Source organism: Haematobia irritans, chromosome 3 (genome assembly GCF_050003625.1).
Source record: "Haematobia irritans isolate KBUSLIRL chromosome 3, ASM5000362v1, whole genome shotgun sequence".
NCBI classification, from domain to species: Eukaryota; Metazoa; Arthropoda; class Insecta; order Diptera; family Muscidae; genus Haematobia; species Haematobia irritans.
In genome coordinates, this window is record NC_134399.1 from 30013739 (window position 1) to 30035794 (window position 22056).

Sequence of the window (22056 nt, forward strand, 5' to 3'; positions counted from 1 at the left end):
CCAATCACAAAAATTAATTGTATCAGTTTGTTTTTTAATTGACTTTGGTGATTGATACTATCATTTCTGTGATTGAATATATTTCAATTAATTTCATGATTGAAGAAAAAAAATATTTTTGTCTGTGCAGTTAGGATTTTTTTTACAAGAGATACATGGCAAAACTACTCCGTCTTATGTTAGGTATAGGGTCCTCGTAAAAATTCTAAGACGATATAACCATGCCCGTCTGTCTGTCTGGCTGTCTGTCTGTTGTAATCACGCTACAGTCTTCAATAATCGTGCTGAAATTTTGCACAAACTCGTCTTTTGTCTGTAGACAGGTCATGTTCGAAGATGGGCTATATCGGTTCAGGTTTTGATATAGGCCCCATATAAACCGACCACCCGATTTGGGGTCTTTGGCTTATCGAAATCGCAGTTTTTATCCAATTTGCCTGCAATTTGAAATATAGAGGTATTTTATGACCATAAAGAGGTGTGCCAAAAATTTGCCTGAAATTGGCCTTCTGGAGGTATTTTAGGACGGTAAAGATGTGCGCCAAAAATGGTGAGTATCGGTCCATATTTTAGTATAGCCCCCATAACATAAGAACGATTTCCCGATTTAACTCCTTGGGTTTAAAGAAACCGTAGTTTTTATCCGATTTGCCTGAAATTGTAAATATTCTGGTATCATGTATCGGATTAAGTTTTTATCGGTCCATTTGGTAATGCCCCCATATAGACCGATTTCACTTCTTGAGGGTATAGAAGGCGCACCGATCATGAAAATTGCTTGAAACTCAATGTAAAATTTCCAGATTTTACTTCTCGGATGAAAATCTACAGATTTAAGATTTCAAATCAAGACGTTATTTAGTGTACTGGTTGAACTGCTCTGCTTGATCTGTCCTCAAACCCTCCTATTATATTTCCTTTACGGCAGGAAAGCATAAACAAATCGATAACGATTTCTCAGTACATTTTTGCCTACAATTTCATACAAAATATCGGGCTTTATTGTGATATTATGTTTAAATTTCTCTTGTGTGTCGATAACACAGGACTTTCTACTTTCTTTACCGCAAGAAACTGTAAACAAATCGACAACGCCTTCTCAGGGAATTGGCCCTAGCAATTTAATACAAAATATGGGGATTTATTGAGATATTATGTTTAAATTATAAATGTCGATACTGCAGCTCATTATATTAATAAACAAATCGGTAACGTTTTCTCAGTACATTTTCGCTTACAATTTCATACAAAATATCCAGCTTTATTGTGATATTATGTTTAAATTTCTCTTGTGTGTCGATAAAACAGGACATTCTACTTTCTTTACGGCAAGAAACTGTAAACAAATCGATAACGAATTGTCCCTAACAATTTAATACAAAGTATGGGGATTTATTGTGATATTACCTTTAAATTATAAATGTCGATAATACAGCTCCTTATATTTTTCTTATCGAAAGAAAATATAAATAAATAGAAAACGATTTCTCAGAGAATTTTCGCTTACAAATTTAATATAAAAATTTAATAATAAAGAATTCACTCACAATTTAATAATAGGGCTGTTTTCTTTTAGCACTGGATACCCTAAGCCGTGAAGGACTAAAAGAAAACAGAGTACTCGCTTATCCAGAACATCTCCAAAAATATGCAACACTGTCATCAGCTGTTTAAAAACAATCACAGAAAAGAAGTTAAATCTTGCATTTTTAATATATGAAATGCTCCAATTTGTAATAAATATTTACTGCTGCGATTATTTATGACACTGTGCCACTTTGAATTTCATGTTTTTTGATAAATTAGTCACAATAAGTTGCTATTGTGAATCACTTTATCAAAATACAATCCGGCAACATCGGCACGACTTGCACTGATGAGTTGTTCTGGATAGAACACCAGTGCAACGATGTTCTGGATAGCCCATACAAATGTTGCATCCAGTGCTAAAAGAAAACAGCCCTAATATAAATATTCTGTCGATAACGAATTTTAGCACTACATTTCTATTGGATGAAAAAATTTTCGATAGAGCTGCCTATCGGGTTCCATAATTATGGAAATGGAGCTGTATCTGGAAAAAACGGACGATACTTATTATGTATGGCTATATTTATACCTTAACCGATATGGATGATATTTTGGGCATATCGTAGAGAAATACATTTAGGTCAAAAAATTTTTTTTTATATATTTATTTTCATAATTTATTATGATTGTAAATCTTGTAATAAATAAATAAATTAGACGAATAGATGTGTTCAATAGGTCCCACATTGGTTTTAAAATGGATACATAGGTTTACGCCCGATATTTTTGTACGCATTTGTCTTTTTCCACTTATTTAATGAGAACTTGTTCCAACATCTATATTTTACTTTTAAGCGATTCACTTAGAAAGTAATTGTAAAGTTTTCTTAACAATATTGGAAGGAATGAGAATATCATAAATAATGAACATAACAAGTTAAAAAAAAATATATAAATGATTACATCGCGTGCTTTATAATGAACCAGAAGACTTTAGCGCTAAATTACATGCTGGTATCAATAATTTCATAATATCTCCCTTTATCCATTCTATATGATCATGACACCAAAACAATTAGAGTATCTACTAAGGCAAACGATTAAAAATCTATGATACTAATTAATGCATAAAGTGCAATGTTTGAATATTATAACTAGTTATGCGAAAAGTGAATTGAAAAAAAGTAAACACCTGTTTATATTTCTATAGAAGTACTAACATGTTACATATCTACTTGTCATGTAACTCATTATAACAATTAATTAAAATGTGTATAAAAACCTGAGTTTGATTGTAGAAAACCACAATTTTAAAATCTAAATTTATAGTAATATTTAAATGCAGATTATTAAATAAATACCAACATTCTTCAAATAGATAAGTAATTAATAATTTCATAGTTTTTGACAAGGTCGTTGATTGTAAATAACTGTTAGAAATTCATTTATCAATAAGATTTTTATTAAATTTAATTGTTTTGCAAAAAATTTTTACTGTCTCAAATCAATTGTAAACCGCAAGTTGTGGTGATCTACAATCATAAACAATTCAAAAAGCAAAAACAAAAAATATGTATCTATAAAAACCGCATATAATAATTAATTTCCGTTGTGGTATTTCAGCCACATTATGTTAAGAACATGATGTTGTACACATAGATAAAATAAACCGTTCATGGGAAAAATTAACTACCTCGTGCGAAAATTGATTTAAATTCTACTCCACTTTTTGAGATTTCCACAGTGCGTTATTAAAACAAGGAAAAAAATAATGATCTGATATACATTTAATTACAATTTATAGAAGAAAATATGAAGTAAAAGTAAAGAAAGAATCATTGACGCCAAATCATGGTCATTTTAACCAGTTCATTCTTATGCTCAAAAACAAGTTTACTTGTATCCTTTCCTTAACCCTCTAATGCCCAATTTTTTTGCCAGCTGATTAATTTTTCAATGTTAACGACACAAAAGCAAGAGAACTAAGCAAGAAAAATGTATGCCGTAAAATTCAGCATATGCTGCAAAGCCTCTTGAATATTTTTAAATAAGTTTTCTTTTTATTTTGCCCATTTTTGTTGGCTTAAGGTGTGTTTTACTAAAAGCCTCCTTATTAAATAAAGCCCGCCTAAAGGCAGTCTTGGGCATTAGAGGGTTAAGGATTATGGTATTGATTCCGAGCCAAAGATGCTGCTTCTTTCAAATAAAGACATTTTTAGTGAGATAGCTTTAAATCTAGGATCAATAAAATTAAAATTAGGATAAAAATCTATTTTTTCTTCGCGGTATATTAATAATGCTATTCACATACAAACAAATACCAGTTTAAAAATCCAAATTATAATGGATATTTCAAAGTAAAAAATGTTTTCTTAATTCCAAAAAAAAAAAATTAAACCAAAGATGCTAAATTCTCAAAATTAGTCTTAGCCTATATTTGAAGCGTTTTTATCTCAATTCTAAAGATTCAATATTTCATTTAGTTTAAGAGCGATTTCTTTAAATCAAAAATATGTTTCTTTACTTTAAGGAAAATTTGCCTTAGTCCAAAATCATGCGACTATAACGGAAAGACGAAAATTTCCAAAAATTTAACGAAAAAAAAAAATTGAAGCAAATATTATAAACTTTATTCCCACTAAAATTTCATTATTTTAAAGAAATTTGTCCTTAATATTTTGTAAATTTAGGTTGCGTAATCTTTAATATCACGTAAATACTTGTTTTTATTGTACTATATTTGGGAATCGTACGAAAATTTTCTTTGGTGTACCTAAGTTTAGTTCAGAACATTTTTGAAACATAATTGAGTTAAATTTCGAAATAATTAATAAAAATTAACTACAAATAAATATTTGTGCCCAATAAAAATAAGTTAAATTTCGCATTAGATCAACTACGGATTTTTTTTGTGTAGAGTAAAGTTATAGTTTTATATGTTTGAGTAAAATCAATGCCTACATCAATAACAGCTGCCAAATTTCAAGGCGACAGCCTGTTTCTTTCGAAAGATAGCATGATTTCAACAGACAGACGGACATCGACTATATATTTCTGAACACGGTTGCACAGTTGGTAGAATTCTACCAAAAATGGTGGATTATTTTGTAATATATTCCTCTCCAACTAAGTTGTACTTTACAAATTTAAATTTTGACAAAATTTTCTATAGAAATAAAGCTTTGATAAAATTTTCTATAGGAAAAAAATTTTTACAAAATTTTGTATAGAAATAAAATTTTTACAAAATTTTGTATAGAAATAAAATTTTGACAAAATTTTCTATAGAAATAAAATTTTGACAAAATTTTCTATAGAAATAAAATTTTGACAAAATTTTCTATAGAAATAAAATTTTGACAATATTTTCTATAGAAATAAAATTTTGAGAAAATTTTCTATAGAAATAAAATTTTGAGAAAATTTTCTATAGAAATAAAATTTTGACAACATTTTCTATAGAAATAAAATTTTGAGAAAATTTTCTATAGAAATAAAATTTTGATAAAATTTTCTATAGAAAAAAATGCTGACAAAATTTTCAATACAAATAAAATTTTGACAAAATTTTCTATAGAAATAAAGATTTGATAAAATTTTCTATAGAAATAAAGCTTTGATAAAATTTTCTATAGAAATAAAATTTTGACAACATTTTCTATAAACAATAAAAGTTTGATAAAATTTTCTATAGAAATGAAATTTTGACAAAATTTTCTATAGAAATGAAATTTTGACAAAATTTTCCATAGAAATAAAATTTTGATAAATTTTCTATAGAAATAAAATTTTGACAAATTTTTTATAGAAATAAAATTTTTACAAATTTTTCTATAGAAATAAAATTATGATAAAATTTTCTATAGAAATAAAATTTTGATAACATTTTCTATAGAAATAAAATTTTGACAAAATTTTCTATAGAAATAAAATGTTGATAAAATTTTCTATAGAAATAAAATTTTGACAAAATTTTTTATAGAAATCAAATTTTGATAATTTTTTTTTTATAGAAATAAAATGTTGACAAAATTTTCTATAGAAATAAGATTTTTAGAAAATTTTCTATAGAAATAAAATTTTGACAAAATTTTCTATAGAATTAAAATTTTGACAAAATTTTCTATAGAAATGAAATTTTGATAAAATTTTCTATTGATATAAATTTTTGATAAATTTTTCTATAGAAATGAAATTTTGACAACATTTTCTATAGACATAAAATTTTGAAAAATTTTCTATAGAAATAAAATTTTGATAAAATTTTCTATAGAAATGAAATTTTGATAAAATTTTCTATAGAAATAAAATTTTGACAAAATTTTCTATAGAAATAAAATTTTGACAAATTTTTCTATAGAAATAAAATTTTGACAAAATTTTCCATAGAAATAAAATTTTGACAAAATTTTCTATAGAAATAAAATTTTGAGAAAATTTTCTATAGAAATGAAATTTTGACAAAATTTTCTATAGAAATAAAATTTTGACAAAATTTTCTATTGATATAAATTTTTGATAAATTTTTCTATAGAAATGAAATTTTGACAAAATTTTCTATAGAAATAAAATTTTGACAAATTTTTCTATAGAAATAAAATTTTGACAAAATTTTCCATAGAAATAAAATTTTACCAAAATTTTCGATAGAAATAAAATTTTCTATAGAAATAAAATTTTGACAAAATTTTCTATTGATATAAATTTTTGATAAATTTTTCTATAGAAATAAAATTTTGACAACATTTTCTATAGACATAAAATTTTGACAAAATTTTCTATAGAAATAAAATTTTGATAAAAATTTCTATAGAAATGAAATTTTGATAAAATTTTCTATTTAAATAAAATTTTGACAAAATTTTCTATAGAAATAAAATTTTGACAAATTTTTCTATAGAAATAAAATTTTGACAAAATTTTCCATAGAAATAAAATTTTACCAAAATTTTCGATAGAAATAAAATTTTGACAAAATTTTCTATAGAAATAAAATTTTGACAAAATTTTATATAGAAATAAAATTTTGATAAAATATTCTATAGAAATAAAATTTTGACAAAATTTTATATCGAAATAAAATTTTGACAAAATTTTATATCGAAATAAAATTTTGACAAAATTTTGTATAGAAATAAAATTTGGACAAAATTTTCTATAGAAATAAAATTTTGACAAAATTTTCTAAAGAAATAAAATTTTGAAAACATTTTCTGTTGATTTTGATAAAATTTTCTATATGTATAAAATTTTGATAAAATTTTCTATAGAAATAAAATGTTGGCAAAATTTTCTATTGAAATATAATTTTGACAAAATTGTCTATACAAGAAAAATTTTGATAAAAATTTCTATATATATATAAAATTTTGCGCAATAAATATTTTTGTTGATAGTTGTTTAGTAAAATTTTTTCCAAATTTTGGTAGATTATATATTTTTGGCTTGAGTGGCAACCGTGTTTCTGTATATTTCCATCATCCTATGGAGGTGGATTTAGGAAATTTATATAAGTAGCTGATGCCAGTACTGTGTTTTGTTTTAGAGCGCCACAAATTGGGTTCTACGGACCGATTTATCCACGAGTATTATTATAGGCAGTAGTAAAATGTAATGTACTTCATATTTAAAGAAAAGTGAATTCTATGACTGAAACATGTTGAAATTAATATATCTCCATTCGCAATAACAGAGTATTGCTATTATTACAAAAATAATATCTTTGAACTTTTCCTGGACATTTTTCACATTCTCCCATATAATTAATAACTTATGTCCATATTCATAATAATTTACTGACAATTTATCGAAGGAATTTTTATGGTAACAGTAGGTTTAAAGTTTAACTTTTATGAATATGCAGGTTAAAAGTTTCTTTTTGCCAACTGTTGCCACGTTGGTCAATCATAAATATTCTTTGCAATCATACTTACGTATATATTTAAATACATTATTCTTTGAAAGAAAAAAAAACAATATTATAAAAATAATATCTTTGGATTTTTACTAGGCATTTTTCAAATTCTCCCATATAATTAATAACTTAATAGTTTATTTTGCCAACTGTTGCCACGCTGGTATTATGATAGATTTTCTTTTTAATCACACTTAGGTATAAATTTAAATAAATTATTATTCGAAAGAAAAAAAAAACACAATTACACCATTGAAACATCTGGTGTCTCAATCAACACCACACTGCTGAGGAGTACATAGAGACAAAATAAAACCGGATTTATTACTTTAGACTTTGTCGCCGGATACATTACAGCATATATGTATGTATGTATTTCTATTCTAATCAAATAAGCAATAACACTCTATATACGCAAATTACGATACGATGTCTTTGAATTTGCATTATTATTTATTATTTGTGGCCATTACCATTTAATAATCGAGGCGAAATTATTTCTATGATAAATGCCCAAACTAATGCAACTGAACAGGTTCTCATGACAAAATTAAGTGATTTTTAGTTTAGACTAAAATGTAAAATTGTTTTTTTTTGTATTACTACCAGACAATGGTGTTTTCATAAAATAAAATTAAATAAAAAAAAATCAATTCGCGCATTTATCCAAAGAATACTAAAGTGTTACGGCCAGCGGGTAGTTAACCTTGGATGCGGTTATCACGTTGTGATATTAGAACACGCTTTTACAGCCGTACCCACGAACTTGGAAGCAGAATAACAACTATGCCCACCTAAAGTTCTTGGTGCCGGTGTAATAATATTAAAATTATTATTGTTTCATTGGTGGATATGTACAATTGCCCGATGAACGAAAAGTTGCATTCAACCATTAGAGGTCTTTGGTTTACTTTGATGGCAAATACATAATTATTATTCATTTTTTTTCGTTGTTTTACAAGAATATATTTGCTTTTTAAGTTTTCTCATTATTTTTGAGAAGTGTAATAATTTCGCCAAGTTTTGTACACTATTTTACAAGGACATTTCATTTGAGATACATGGATAAAATCTTGCATGTCAATAATAAATGTTTTTAATAGGGTTAGCGGAAACTTCGTTAAGTTGTCGATAACACAGTTTTGTAGTTGCTAAAACTACTCTGAACAAGTATATACGGCCGTAAGTTCGGCCTGGCCGAACTTATGTACCCTCCACCATGGATTGCGTAGAAACTTCTTCTAAACACTGCCATCCACAATCGAATTACTTGGGTTGCGGTAACACTTGCCGATAGGTTAGGTTAGGTTATGTGGCAGCCCGATGTATCAGGCTCACTTAGACTATTCAGTCCATTGTGATACCACAGTGGTGAACTTCTCTCTTATCACTGAGTGCTGCCCGATTCCATGTTAAGCTCAATGACAAGGGACCTCCTTTTTATAGCCGAGTCCGAACGGCGTTCCACATTCCAATGAAACCACTTAGAGAAGCTATGAAACCCTCAGAAATGTCACCAGCATTACTGAGGTGGGATAATCCACCGCTGAAAAACTTTTTGGTGTTCGGTCGTAGCAGGAATCGAACCCACGACCTTGTGTATGCAAGGCGGGCATGCTAACCATTGCACCACGGTGGCTCCACTTGCCGATGGCAAGGTATCTTAAAACCTCCTAACACCGTCTTCTAAATTGTAACTAGTATATATTAAATTAACAAAATTTTCTATTGAAATAAAATTTTATCAAAATTTTCTATAGAAATAAAATTTTGAAAAAATTGTCTATAGAAATAAAGTTACGACAACATTTTCTATAGAAATAAAGTTTTGACAAAATTTTCTATAGAAATGAAATTTTAACAAAATTTTCTATAGAAATAAAATTTTAACAAAATTTTCTATAGAAATAAAATTTTGACAAAATTCTCTATAGAAATAAAATGTTGACAAAATTTTCTATAGAAATGAAATTTTAACAAAATTTTCTATAGAAATAAAATTTTAACAAAATTTTCTATAGAAAAAAAATTTTTGACAAAATTCTCTATAGAAATAAAATTTTGTTGTTGTTTTTTTATTTCAGCTTAAAACCAAACATTGACTAAACTACAAGTGAAGAGGAAAATAATGTTTGTCAAATTTATTTGGGCAAAGCCCTATAGACTGCAAGATGGTTGGATGGACGCACGTTTCGGAATTACCACATTCCTCAGCAGTTCATTAAACCCAACAATGAACCACATTTTAACCTTCCGAAAAAAGGTTTTACATGATAGCCAGCTTATGCCGAAATAAATTCGTACAAACATATCTCTTTTCCGTTGCCACCGTCAAATCATCGATTTGAGTGTAGTTGGCTGGGTTTATTCTGAGCGTGCTTCCTCTTCTTGTTCCATTCGTTTTGTTTTGTTATTGTTGGTTTTGTTCTTTAAGCATTGTTGTTGTTGTTTTATTTCAGCTTAAAACCAAACCAAATTTTGACAACATTTTCTATAGAAATAAAATTTTGGTAATTATTTTTGGTTCGAGTGGTAACCATAATTATGAACCGATATGGACCAATTTTTGTGTGATTGGGGATCAGCTATATATAACTATAGACCGATATGAACCTATCTTGGTATGATTGTTAGTGGCCATATACTAACACCACGTTCCAAATTTGAACCGGATCGGATGAATTTTGCTCCTCTATGAGGCTCCGGAGGTCAAATCTGGAGAACGGTTTATATGGGGGCTATATATAATTATGGACCGATATGGACCGATATGGACCAATTCTGGCACAGTTGTTGGAGACCATATGATGAAATTTGCTTGTCTTAGAGGCTCCGCAAGCCAAATCTGGGGATCGGTTTATATGGGGGCTATATATAATTATGAACCGATGTGGACCAATTTTTGCATGGTTGTTAGAGATCATATACCAACACCATATACCAAATTTCAGCTGGATCGGATGAAATATACTTCTCTTAGAGGCTCCGCAAGCCAAATCTGGGGATCGGTTTATATGGGGGCTATATATAATTATGGAGCGATGTGGACCAATTTTTGCATGGTTGTTAGAGGCCATATACCAACACCATGTACCAAATTTCAGCAAGATCGGATGAAATTTGCTTCTCTTTGAGGCTCCGCAACCCAAATCTGGGAATCGGTTTATATGGGGGCTATGCGTAAAAATGGACCGATATGGCCAATAACAACTACTTGTGCCAAGTTTCAAGTCGATAGCATGTTTCGTTCGGAAGTCAGCGTGATTTCAACAGACGGACGGACGGACATGCTCAGATCGACTCAGAATTTCACCACGACCCAGAATATATATATACTTTATGGGGTCTTAGAGCAATATTTCGATGTGTTACAAACGGAATGACAAAGTTAATATGGAGGGTATAAAAACCGTTAAAAAATAGCACATGTCTTTCAACACTTTATTTTAAAGATGATTTTTACTTGAAACATAGCATAATTTCTACTTGAAGTCAAGTCTGAATTTTGGAAATTTAAGTTTTCGTTGACAAGAAAGAAAATGTAAACAATCGATAACATCGTCCTAAGGTTAGCAAAAGTAGCATTTTTTAAATTACATACTTAATTCAAGCTTATTGATAAGTCTAAGAGTTTCCGAGATGTCATGTGTGAAAAAAATTAAAGAAGCTTAAAAAGAAATGACAAAGTACAATGCCAAAAGAAATCAATTACTGTCAATCTTATGGTATTCGCTTGTCGCGGAAAAAAATGTTCGCCTTTTGTTAATTGATATGATTGTGTTTACACACCTATTATTGACAACACATGTATGTATGTCTAAGGCATGATGAAACAATTACTAGTGGTCTATCACAGAACAGATGTTCACAGCTGATATTTATCCAGATGTCAAGTGGACTATAAAAATGGTTGTCATATATTAACAATTTCTAGTAAAAGAAGCTATAATAATCATCTCTTTGATTTTACGTAACTATTGTAATGGAAATGAATATAAACTTATTAGTAATTTTTTATGTATTTAACGTACTGTTGTAGAGCAAGAAAAGTAAAGAAGTATCACGTCAATTGACAGCGATGTTATTTCTCAGCTCAACATAGATGGCGCCTTCTCTTCAGCCTATGAAACAGCTGATGACTGTTGTTTATAAATTTAAATTTTTAATTTAATTCCAAATAAAACATTTAAAGAAAATAATGAAAAGCTTTTTATATTTCACACTAATCTCAAATACACATCAATATTCTTTTAGGTTTTTCAATTAATGTTGAAGATATCATTGTGATTGACAATCAAAATTATTACTGATTTCCTAGGATATTTTTGTACTTGCTGTTCCATTCACATGATGCTTTTGTATTTGGTTTGATTGATGGCATAGCTTATAAACCCTAAAGTAAAATATGGGATCATAATATGACATATAAGTTAAATCCTAACAAGTTCTTATAATATGGTTTACATCTGCTACTTATGAATTCCGTATTTGAAATAGTTATGTAAAATTTTCATTTGAATTGTTTTTTTTTACAAAATAACAAAAGTTGTTGTCATCGTGAATTGGCATAGGAGCCAAACAATAAAATTAACCCACGTTGTGTCTTATTAACAATTAAAAGATAAATATTCAGTAGCGTGGAAGGAATATATTAGAAAGGGGAAATAGTTTGTTTTTTAATATCTCTTCATTCATTCATCATTTTATTATGGTGACATTTACATTTAAAATGTTCTTAAAATAATAATAATATCAATTGTTTATGGAGATTAATGCATTGCAATTAGGTACATGACTTAAGGCCCACACCCCATATTAAACTACACGCAAAAAAAATCTATGGTCTATGGGAAATTTTAAGTTCACAGAAAAAAATTTCACGAAAATTTTTCCAATTAAAATCTTAATTGATTTTTAAAAAATATTCAATTAAAAAATTAATTGATTCAACAATTTTTTTAAATTGAAACAAAAATCAATCACAAAAATTAAAAGTATCATTTAATTTTTTAATTGATACTATCATTTCTGTAATTGAAGACATTTCAACTAATTTCGTGCTTGAAGACAAAAAATATTTCTTTTTGTGTGTTCCTTGTTGTTTTCAAAGCAATTTTAAGGTCAGGGTTTTTAATTGAAACAAAAATCAATCACAAAAATTAATAGTATCACTTAATTTTTTAATTGACTTTCAATACATTTTTTAATTTATACTATAATTTCTGTGATAGAAGACATTTAAATTAAAAATTAATTGAATCAATTAATTTCGTGATTGAAGACAAAAAATAATTCTTTTTGTGTGTTCCTTGTTGTTTTCAAAGCAATTTTAAGGTCAGGTAAAGCCGAGTGGAAATAAACTTTGTTGTGGTTTTTATAAATTCGTTTATGTTTGTTTCCGAAAGTCATTTTTATAAATTCCATGTTTTTATTTCTGAGCCTAGTCGAAATTTAAAGTTTTTAGTATAGAGAGAAAAATGTATATTTAGTTTTATTTAGTTATAATGGCATTATCACATGGAAAGCATTGTAAAATTAAAAGTTTTAGTTTACTTTTTATACCCTCCGCCATAGGATGGGGATATATAAACTTTGTCATTCCGTTTGTAACATCGAAATATTGCTCTAAGACCCCATAAAGTATATATATTCTGGGTCGTGGTGAAATTCTGAGTCGATCTGAGCATGTCCATCCGTCTGTTGAAATCACGCTAACTTCCGAACGAAACAAGCTATCGACTTGAAACTTGGCACAAGTAGTTATTATTGATGTAGGTCAGATGGTATTGCAAATGGGCCATATCGGTCCACTTTTACGTATAGCCCCCATATCCGATCCGGCTGAAATTTGGTACATGGTGTTAGTATATGGTCTCTAACAACTATGCAAAAATTGGTCCACATCGGTCCATAATTATATATAGCCCCCATATAAACCGATCCCCAGATTTGGCTTGCGGAGCCTCTAAGAATAGAAAATTTCATCCGTTCCGGCTGAAATTTGGTACATGGTGTTAGTATGTGGTCCCTAACAACTACGCAAAAATTGGTCTACATCGGTCAACAATTATATATAGCCCCCATATAAACCGATCCCCCGATTTTGCTTTCGGAGCCTCTAAGAGAAGCAAATTTCATCCGATCCGGCTGAAATTCGGTACATGGTGTTAATATATGGTCTCTAACAACCATGCAAAAATTGGTCCACATCGGTTAATAATTATATATAGCCCCCATTGTAACCGATTCCCAGATTTGGCTTGCGGAGCCTCTAAAAGAAGAAAATTTCATCCGATCCGGCTGAAATTTGGTACATGGTGTAAGTATATGGTCTCTAACAACTATGCAAAAATTGGTCCACATCGGTGCATAATTATATATATCCCCCATATAAACCGATCACCAGATTTGACCTCCGGAGCCTCTTGGAAGACCAAAATTCATCTGATTCAGTTGATATTTGGTACGTGGTGTTATTTAGTATATGGTATCCAACAACCATGCAGCAATTGGTTCATATCAGTCCATAATGATATATAGACCCCATATAAACCGATCCCCAGATTTGACTCCGGTGTCTTTTAGAGAAGCAAAATTCATCCGATCTGGTTGAAATTTGGTACGTGGTGGTAGTATATGATATTTAACAACCATGCCAAAAGTGGTTCATATCAGTCCATAATCATATATAGCCCCCATATAAACCGATCCCGAGATTTGGTTTTGGAGCCTCTTGGAAGAGCAAATTTCATACGAGTCAGTTGAAATTTGGTACATTGTACTAGTATATGGCCGTTAACAACCATGCCTAACTAGGTCCATATCGGTCTATAGTTATATATAGCCCTCAGATAAATCGATCCCCAATCACACAAAAATTGGTCCATATCAAATTCATAACTGTATATAGCCCCCATATAAGAGACCCCCATATTTCAATTCTGGCTCCCTATGTACCGTGCAAAAGTCCATATCGATTCGTTATTATTTGTACACTTACCTACACATACCTTTTTTGTCTTTTATATACCACGTATGGACTAACTCACAATTTAGAAAACGATTTAAGATACCACAACCCTAGTAATTCCATTGTGGATGACAGTCTTTCGTAGAAGTTTCTACGCAATCCATGGTGGAGGGTACATAAGATTCGTCCTGGCCGAACTTACGGCCATATATACTTGTTTTTAATTTAAATTTCTTTGTGTAAAAATTTAAATTAAAATAAATCTTTTCTTTAAAAACGGCTTTCTTGAAATTTAAGACACGAAATTTGCGTCCCTACTTTAAAGTCGTATGTTTTTGAAGTAAGGCAAATTCTCCTTAAAGTTAAGAAAAACATTTTCGAATTTTTGAGTGTTTGAGTATTTTAAAAATAAATTAAATAAAAAAATTATTACATAAATTAATAAATTAAATAATTTAATTTTTTAATTGTTTTTTTTTTTTTAATTAAAGACATACTTTAAAATCGTAGAGCCACCGTGGTGCAATGGTTACCATGCCCGCCTTGCATACACAAGGTCGTGGTTTCGATTCCTGGTTCGACCGAACACCAAAAAAATTTTCAGCGATGGATTATCCCACCTCAGTAATGCTGGTGACATTTCTGAGGGTTTCAAAGCTTCTTTAAGTGGAGGTCCCTTGTCATTGAGCTTAACATGGAATCGGGCAGCACTCAGTGATAAGAGAGAAGTTCACCAATGTGGTACCACAATGGACTGAATAGTCTAAGTGAGCCTGATACATCGGGCTGCCACTATACCTAACCTAACCTAACCTTAAAGTCGTATGTCTTTGAAGTAAGGCAAATTCTCCATAAAGTTAAGAAAAACATTTTTGGAATTTTTGAGTGTTTGAATATTTTAAAAATAAATTAAAGAAAAAAATTAATTACATAAATTAATAAATTAAATAATTTCATTTTTTAATTGAATATTTTTTTTAATGAAAGACATACGACTTTAAAGTCGTATGTCTTTGATGTAAGGCAAATTCTCGTTGAAGTTAAGAAAAACATTTTTGAATTTTTGAGTATTTTAAAAATAAATTAAATAAAAAAAATTAATTACATAAATTAAATAAATTATTTTTTTAAGTGAATATTGTTTTTTTTAATTCACTTATGATTTTAAATGAAAAACGGCTGATGATATTTTTTTCTGTGTTTGTATGCAAATTTCTAAGCATTTCAAATAAAAAAAAACAGACCTTAACTAAAAGACAATGACAAAATCGTGAAAAGATAATGTAATGAAATGAATTTACTTTATATATAAATACATGCAATTTACAATTCTCAATTCGATGTTGTAATACTTATACATAGAACAAAGGGCACACGATACGATATTATTTTTTTTAATAGAATTAATTGAAAATCTGGATAATTCTTCAAACCAGTCTTGGATAATAAATTTGTAACATTAACGAGTCAAGGTATCTATGCAAGGTTCAAATGTGTGCTGTTTATATTTATCGCCTAGTTTTTAAGACATTTCTAACTATACACTATAAGAAAAAATAAGTTGATGTGCCACGAACTCTGAAGCTAGAAAACTGGAAAATTTATAGAAAAAGGGTAAAATAAGCACCCAAAGCACAATGGACTAAATAGTCTAAGTGAGTCTGACACTAAATAGGGCTGCCACTAAGCATCCAAATAAAGTAAACTCTTCATGAACCAAAATGTACACAAAAAAAAACATTTACTTGGACCCAAAGATTTTGACCTTCACTAAGGATTTTCGAGCCATAAATGCAAATTCTTTAAATTAAATTAATTTTCAAGAAAGAATACAGCCGTAAATCTAGATTCCATAATATTAAAAAATGAATGCAGAACTCGTTTATTGAATTATCTGTTTGAAACTGAAGATATATAGACAAATAAATAAATGCAACTTTAAAATCTAAATTATTATAGATACTTGAAAGATAAACGTGTTTTCTTTATTAAAAAAAAAAAAAAAAACAAATATATACAGCAGTAAGTTCGGCCGGGCCGAATCTTAAATACCCACCATCATGAATAAAATATAATAGTTTACTTTGAAAACTCTTCGTCGTAGCGGGTTTCTTGATAATATATAGAATTTTAGGGGGTTTGATGACACATTTTCTCCCAAGCAAATCAGTTCAACCAGATTCTACCTATGAAGACTAGATCAGATTCTGGATTTATGAGAACCAATTTTGTTTGAGTTTTAGAGTAATCATAGACATATCGTGTATATGATGAAATAACGCCTTGATTTGAAATCTTAAATCTGTAAATTTTTTCCACCATTATTTAAATGAATAAATACGATGAGTAAAATCTGGAAATTTTACTTTCAGTTTCAAGCAATTTTCATGATCAGTAAGCCTGTTATACCCTGCAAGAAGTGTTTTCTTTTCTGAGGAAAATTCGGATTAGTTAGCTCTAAAAGAAAATACTTTATACGAAAGTATAAAATTTCATTCCGGAGGAAAATATTTTTTTCTTTGGGTGTACCCTCAAGAAGTTAAATCGATGCCTTACCAAATGGACCGGAAAAATAAATTCGATACAGATTTTTGAGGGTCTAAAATTCCAGTATATTTACATTTTTGTGCAAATCGGATAAAAACTACGGTTTCTAGAAGCCCAAAGAGTAAAATCTGGAGATCGGTCTGTGTGCAGGCTATACTAAAACATGGGTCGACACACACCATATTCGACTGACCTATTTGTGGTCAGCCGGATTCCAGAAGTCCTAGAAATAAATTCGTGAGTTAGGTCTATATGGGGGCTATACCAAAACATGGACCAATACTAACCACCTCTTAATGTTCCTCAAATACCTCTAGAATTCCACTTTCAGACGAATTGGGTGAAAACTACGAATTCTAAAAGTAAAATCGGGAGATCAGTCTATATACCAAAACATGGACCGATACGGACCATTTTCGACAAACCTCTTTATGGTCCTAAAATACCTCTAGATTTCTAATTTCTGGCAAATTGTATACAAACTACGGATTCTAGAAGCCCCAGGAATAAAGTCAGGAGATAGGTCTATATGGGAGCTATACCAAAACATGTACCGATAGACACGATTTGCGACACACCTATTTGTGATCTTAAAATACCTCTAGATTTTCAATTTCAAGCAAATCGGCTAGAAAATATAGTCTCTAGACGCACAAGAAGTAAAATCGGGAGATCGGTCTATATGGGGGTTATACCAAAAAATGGACCGATACACCTCAATTTCGGCACACCTATTTGTGGTCCCAAAATACCTCTAGATTTTCAATTTCAGGCAAATCGGGTAATAAATACAGTTTATAGAAGCCCAAGAATAACAATCGTGAGATCGGTCTATATGGCGGCTATATCAAAACATGAACCGATACGGACATTTTTCGAAACACCACTTTAGGGTCCTAAAATACCTCTAGATTTTCAATTTCAGGCAAATCGGATAGAAAATACAGTTTCTAGACGCCCAAGAAGCAAAATCGGCAGATCGGTCTATATGGGGGCTATACCAAAACATGGACCGATACGGACCATTTTCGATATACCTCTTTATATTCCCAAAATACCTCTAGATTTCCAATTTCAGGCAAATCGGATAGTAAATACAATTTCTAGACACCCAAGAAGCAAAATCGGGAGATCGGTCTATATGGGGGCTATACCAAAACATAGACCGATACGGACGATTTTCGACATACCTCTTTATATTCCCAAAATACCTCTAGATTTCCAATTTCAGGCAAATCGGATAGTAAATACAGTTTCTAGACGCCCAAGAAGCAAAATCGGCAGATCGGTCTATATGGGGGTTATACCAAAAAATGGACGGATACACCTCAATTTCGACACAACTATTTGTGGTCCCAAAATACCTCTACATTTTCAATTTCAGGCAAATCGGATAGAAAATACAGTTTCTAGACGCCCAAGAAGCAAAATCGGGAGATCGGTCTATATGGGGGCTATACCAAAATATGGACCGATACGGACATTTTTCGAAACACCACTTTATGGTCCTAAAATACCTTTAGATTTTCAATATCCAGCAAATCGGATAGAAAATACAGTTTCTAGAAGCCCAAAAAGCAAAATCGGGGGATCGGTCTATATATGGGGGCTATACCAAAACATGGACCGATACGAACCATTTTCGACACACCTCTTTATATTCCCAAAATTCCTCTAGATTTCCAATTTCAGGCAAATCGGATAGTAAATACAGTTTCTAGACGCCCAAGAAGCAAAATCGGGAGATCGGTCTATATGGGGGCTATACCAAAACATGGACCAATACGGACTATTTTCGACACACCTTTTATGGTTCTCAAGTTTCTCTAGATTTTCAATTTCAGGCAAATTAGATAAAAACTACGGCTTTTATAAGCCCAAGACCCCACATCGGGAAGTCGGTTTATATAGGGACTATATCAAAACTTGGACCGATATAGCCTATCCTCGAACTTGACCTGCCTGCAAACAAAAAACTAATCTGTGCCAAATTTCAGGACGATAGCGCCATTATTGAAGGCTATAGCGTGATTACAACAGACAGACAGACGGACAGTCGGACATGCTTATATCGTCTTAGAATTCCTCCTTGATCAGGAATATATATATATATACTTTATATAGTCGGAAATCGATATTTCGATGTGTTACACACGGAATGACAAACTTATTATACCCCCATCACCATTCTATGGTGGTGGGTATAAAAAAAAACTTTCGGTCAATGACACAGAATCCTCAAAACAAATCTTGGCCTATATTAAATTTTTTTTTGTCTTCATGCCAAAGATTCAATATCTCATTTAACTTAAAAAATATTTTCCTTAAAGTTCTTCATAGCCAATCGACTTTAATGGAGGGTCGGATATTTCAAAGATGACTTAAAGAAGTAAAATTTTAAAACAAAAATAATAAACGTTAGTGCCCTAAAATTAAAAATGGCTGCTCTTTCTTATTAGGGTTTTTAGAAAATTTAGTCAATATATCACCAAACGGAAGAAAAATTATTATACATACAAGGAAAAAAAAATCCGCATTTAAATTAAAGCTAAATTTAACTTATTTTTATTGTAAAAAAAATATTTGTTTGTAGTTAAATTTTATTATTATAGAATTATACCAACTGTGGCAACCGTGTCTTGTCACCCCCAAATTTTGAGAATTATACTCTCAAAACACTGAGATTTTTAATGCATTTTACCGCTTGTCTCCAATATTTTCAAATAGGATCGATTTTTCTAGCAAGGATTTTGAATTTTTGAGGCAAAATTTGAATAATTTGTACCATTCTATTAATTCTTACTCTCTTTTTATTCTATATGGAAAAAATTACCCATTAAAATTATGAAAAAAGCGAGCGAAATTGAATTAAAAGAACTTCCTGTGTATTTAAAATAATGAACTTCGATGTGATTAAATTTTTGAAGGTGCTGTTAGGTTGTGCCTTTACAATAACTTTCAATTTCTTTTTGGCTGGGAATATATGAAAAACTGTGTAACTACCGTCAATCGTTTTTAAAATTTATAAAAAAATGAATTAATATGAAATAATATCAAAATTTAAAATAATAAAATAATAATTGTATTTTATTGTTAAGTTTTGAAGACTGAACTAACTTGTTGTAAGTGTCATAGACTGAACTGAAGTTTGAAATTAACTTTAAATTATAAATCACATTTTTATCAATGCGTAATTGTCATACAATAACCAAAACTGGAGATAAAATTTTTAACATGTGGTAACTGACAGATAATATACACAATATTTATATTACAGTTTTTTACACATTTGTTAATTTTATTTTTAATAACTTCAAAATTAATAAAATGTCCTTGGGTAAAGAAGAGTCCTTTCTTATAAATTTCTACATTATTTGATTTTTTTATATTGTTTTATATATTTTTTTTTAATTAATTTATTTTCAACTCACCTTTTATTTATTTTTAAGTAATTATAATAAAAATTCCTTGCAAAAAATTCACTTTGATTATTTTTAAATAACACTATGCTTTTCTGCAATTGTATTTTTGTTTCTTCTCTTAAAAATGTTATATTTAAAATTTAGTTTTTACAATTTGCCCGTTTTTCTTTTTCTCGATGAAACAAAAACGAAACACTAGTAAAAAAAGTTACTTTTTAAATTGATTTTTTATAATTATTTCACTCTTTATTCCATATACTATTTGTATTTTTTCTTCTTTAGATATTTGTTCTTTCTCTTTCGATTTAAAAATTTTGCTTGGGAAGGAAGCCAAGCTTCACGTTGGCTCCTAGGGTTAAAACTGATCGTTTTACTGCAATGGGCAATCGTTTTTAAAGAACAAAGCAAACAAAACGGAAGCTCAATGTGGCTGAAACTCATTTTTCAAGAAAAGCAACAACAACAACAAATCCCAACAAAACAGGGGGTGTCGTCTGAAAGTCTGAGAGTTGTTTTGCACAACTACAGCTGTTGGAGAATTTCGAACATCAAACCACATACATGTTGTGCTTCATACATAATCGCATTCACGAGAGTAACCATATTTTCGCTTTGTGAATTACAATTCCCATTGTCGATATAATATTCCCTTCACCTAAAAAATTAAGTGAGATACAAAAATTTACACTCAAAAAACAGTTTACTTGGATCCAAAAATGTTGACCTTCCCTTAAGGATTTTTTTATAGATTCCGAGGCAAATATTCCGTTTCTTTAAAATAAAAGGAGCTATCAACGCTGTATCTACACTGACAAAAATATTAACCTAATATGGAGAATTATGGAACCTAAATTTTAGGATACACAATTTATGGTATACAATATTAAGGAGAAATTTCTTTGAAATATAGAAATCTTTATTAAAAAATCTATGTTTTAAAAATGTTTTCATTAAACTTAGGACACGAATCCGGGAAATTTGAGTCCCTCATATATCTTTTAAGTAAGACAAAATGTCCATAACCAAAAGAAAAACAATTTCCGAAATAAATGTGATAAACAAATTAACTAAAGGAAACATACAGAAAAGAAAAGTGCTTGATATAAATAAAATTGACTGAGGTTAAGAATAAAAGGATTTTTTATTGCAAAAATAAACATTTTAAAACAAAAAAAAAATTGGTGCACTGAAAAACCAGTGAACCCATCAGGAAAAACAATTTTGGTTAATTTTAGAAAATTTTGCTGACATCGGACTGCCACATAACCTAACCTAACCTAACCTAACCTAACCATACCCTGACCACTATCAGGTTTTACGATATATTATATATATAATACTTTTCGACAAACTGAAGAAAATTTTAGACATATTTAATTGTTTTTTCACTTGTTAAAGAAAATTTCGTAGTTTTAAAGAAAAAAAATTGGAGTTCAAAATTTGCAAGTATTTACAAATTTAAAGAAATAATGAAATAATAGCCGACTATCAAACCCTTTTTCGGGAGGTTCAAGTGTAGTTCACGTTGGGTTGAGTGAATTACCCGAATTTATTCTGATAATTGGTTGATAGTTTTGCTGCAAGTAGAGGATGCTGATGAGGAATGTGGTAATTCCGAAACAGCTGTACATCCAACCATCTTGCAGTCTATAGGGCTTTGCCCAAATAAATTT

The 22056-nt window shown here is 29.7% G+C and overlaps 1 protein-coding gene across 1 annotated transcript in view; it reads right to left on the reverse strand.

Moving 5' to 3' along the window:
- LOC142228759 (D-xylose transporter) overlaps positions 1 to 20747 on the reverse strand; it is a 50490-nt gene extending 29743 nt beyond the window's left edge. The window contains exon 1 of the mRNA XM_075299269.1: positions 20393 to 20747. The gene's annotated coding sequence lies outside the window, so the exon portion shown is untranslated. The remainder of the gene's footprint in view (positions 1 to 20392) is intronic.
- Between the last annotated feature and the right edge of the window lie 1309 nt (positions 20748 to 22056).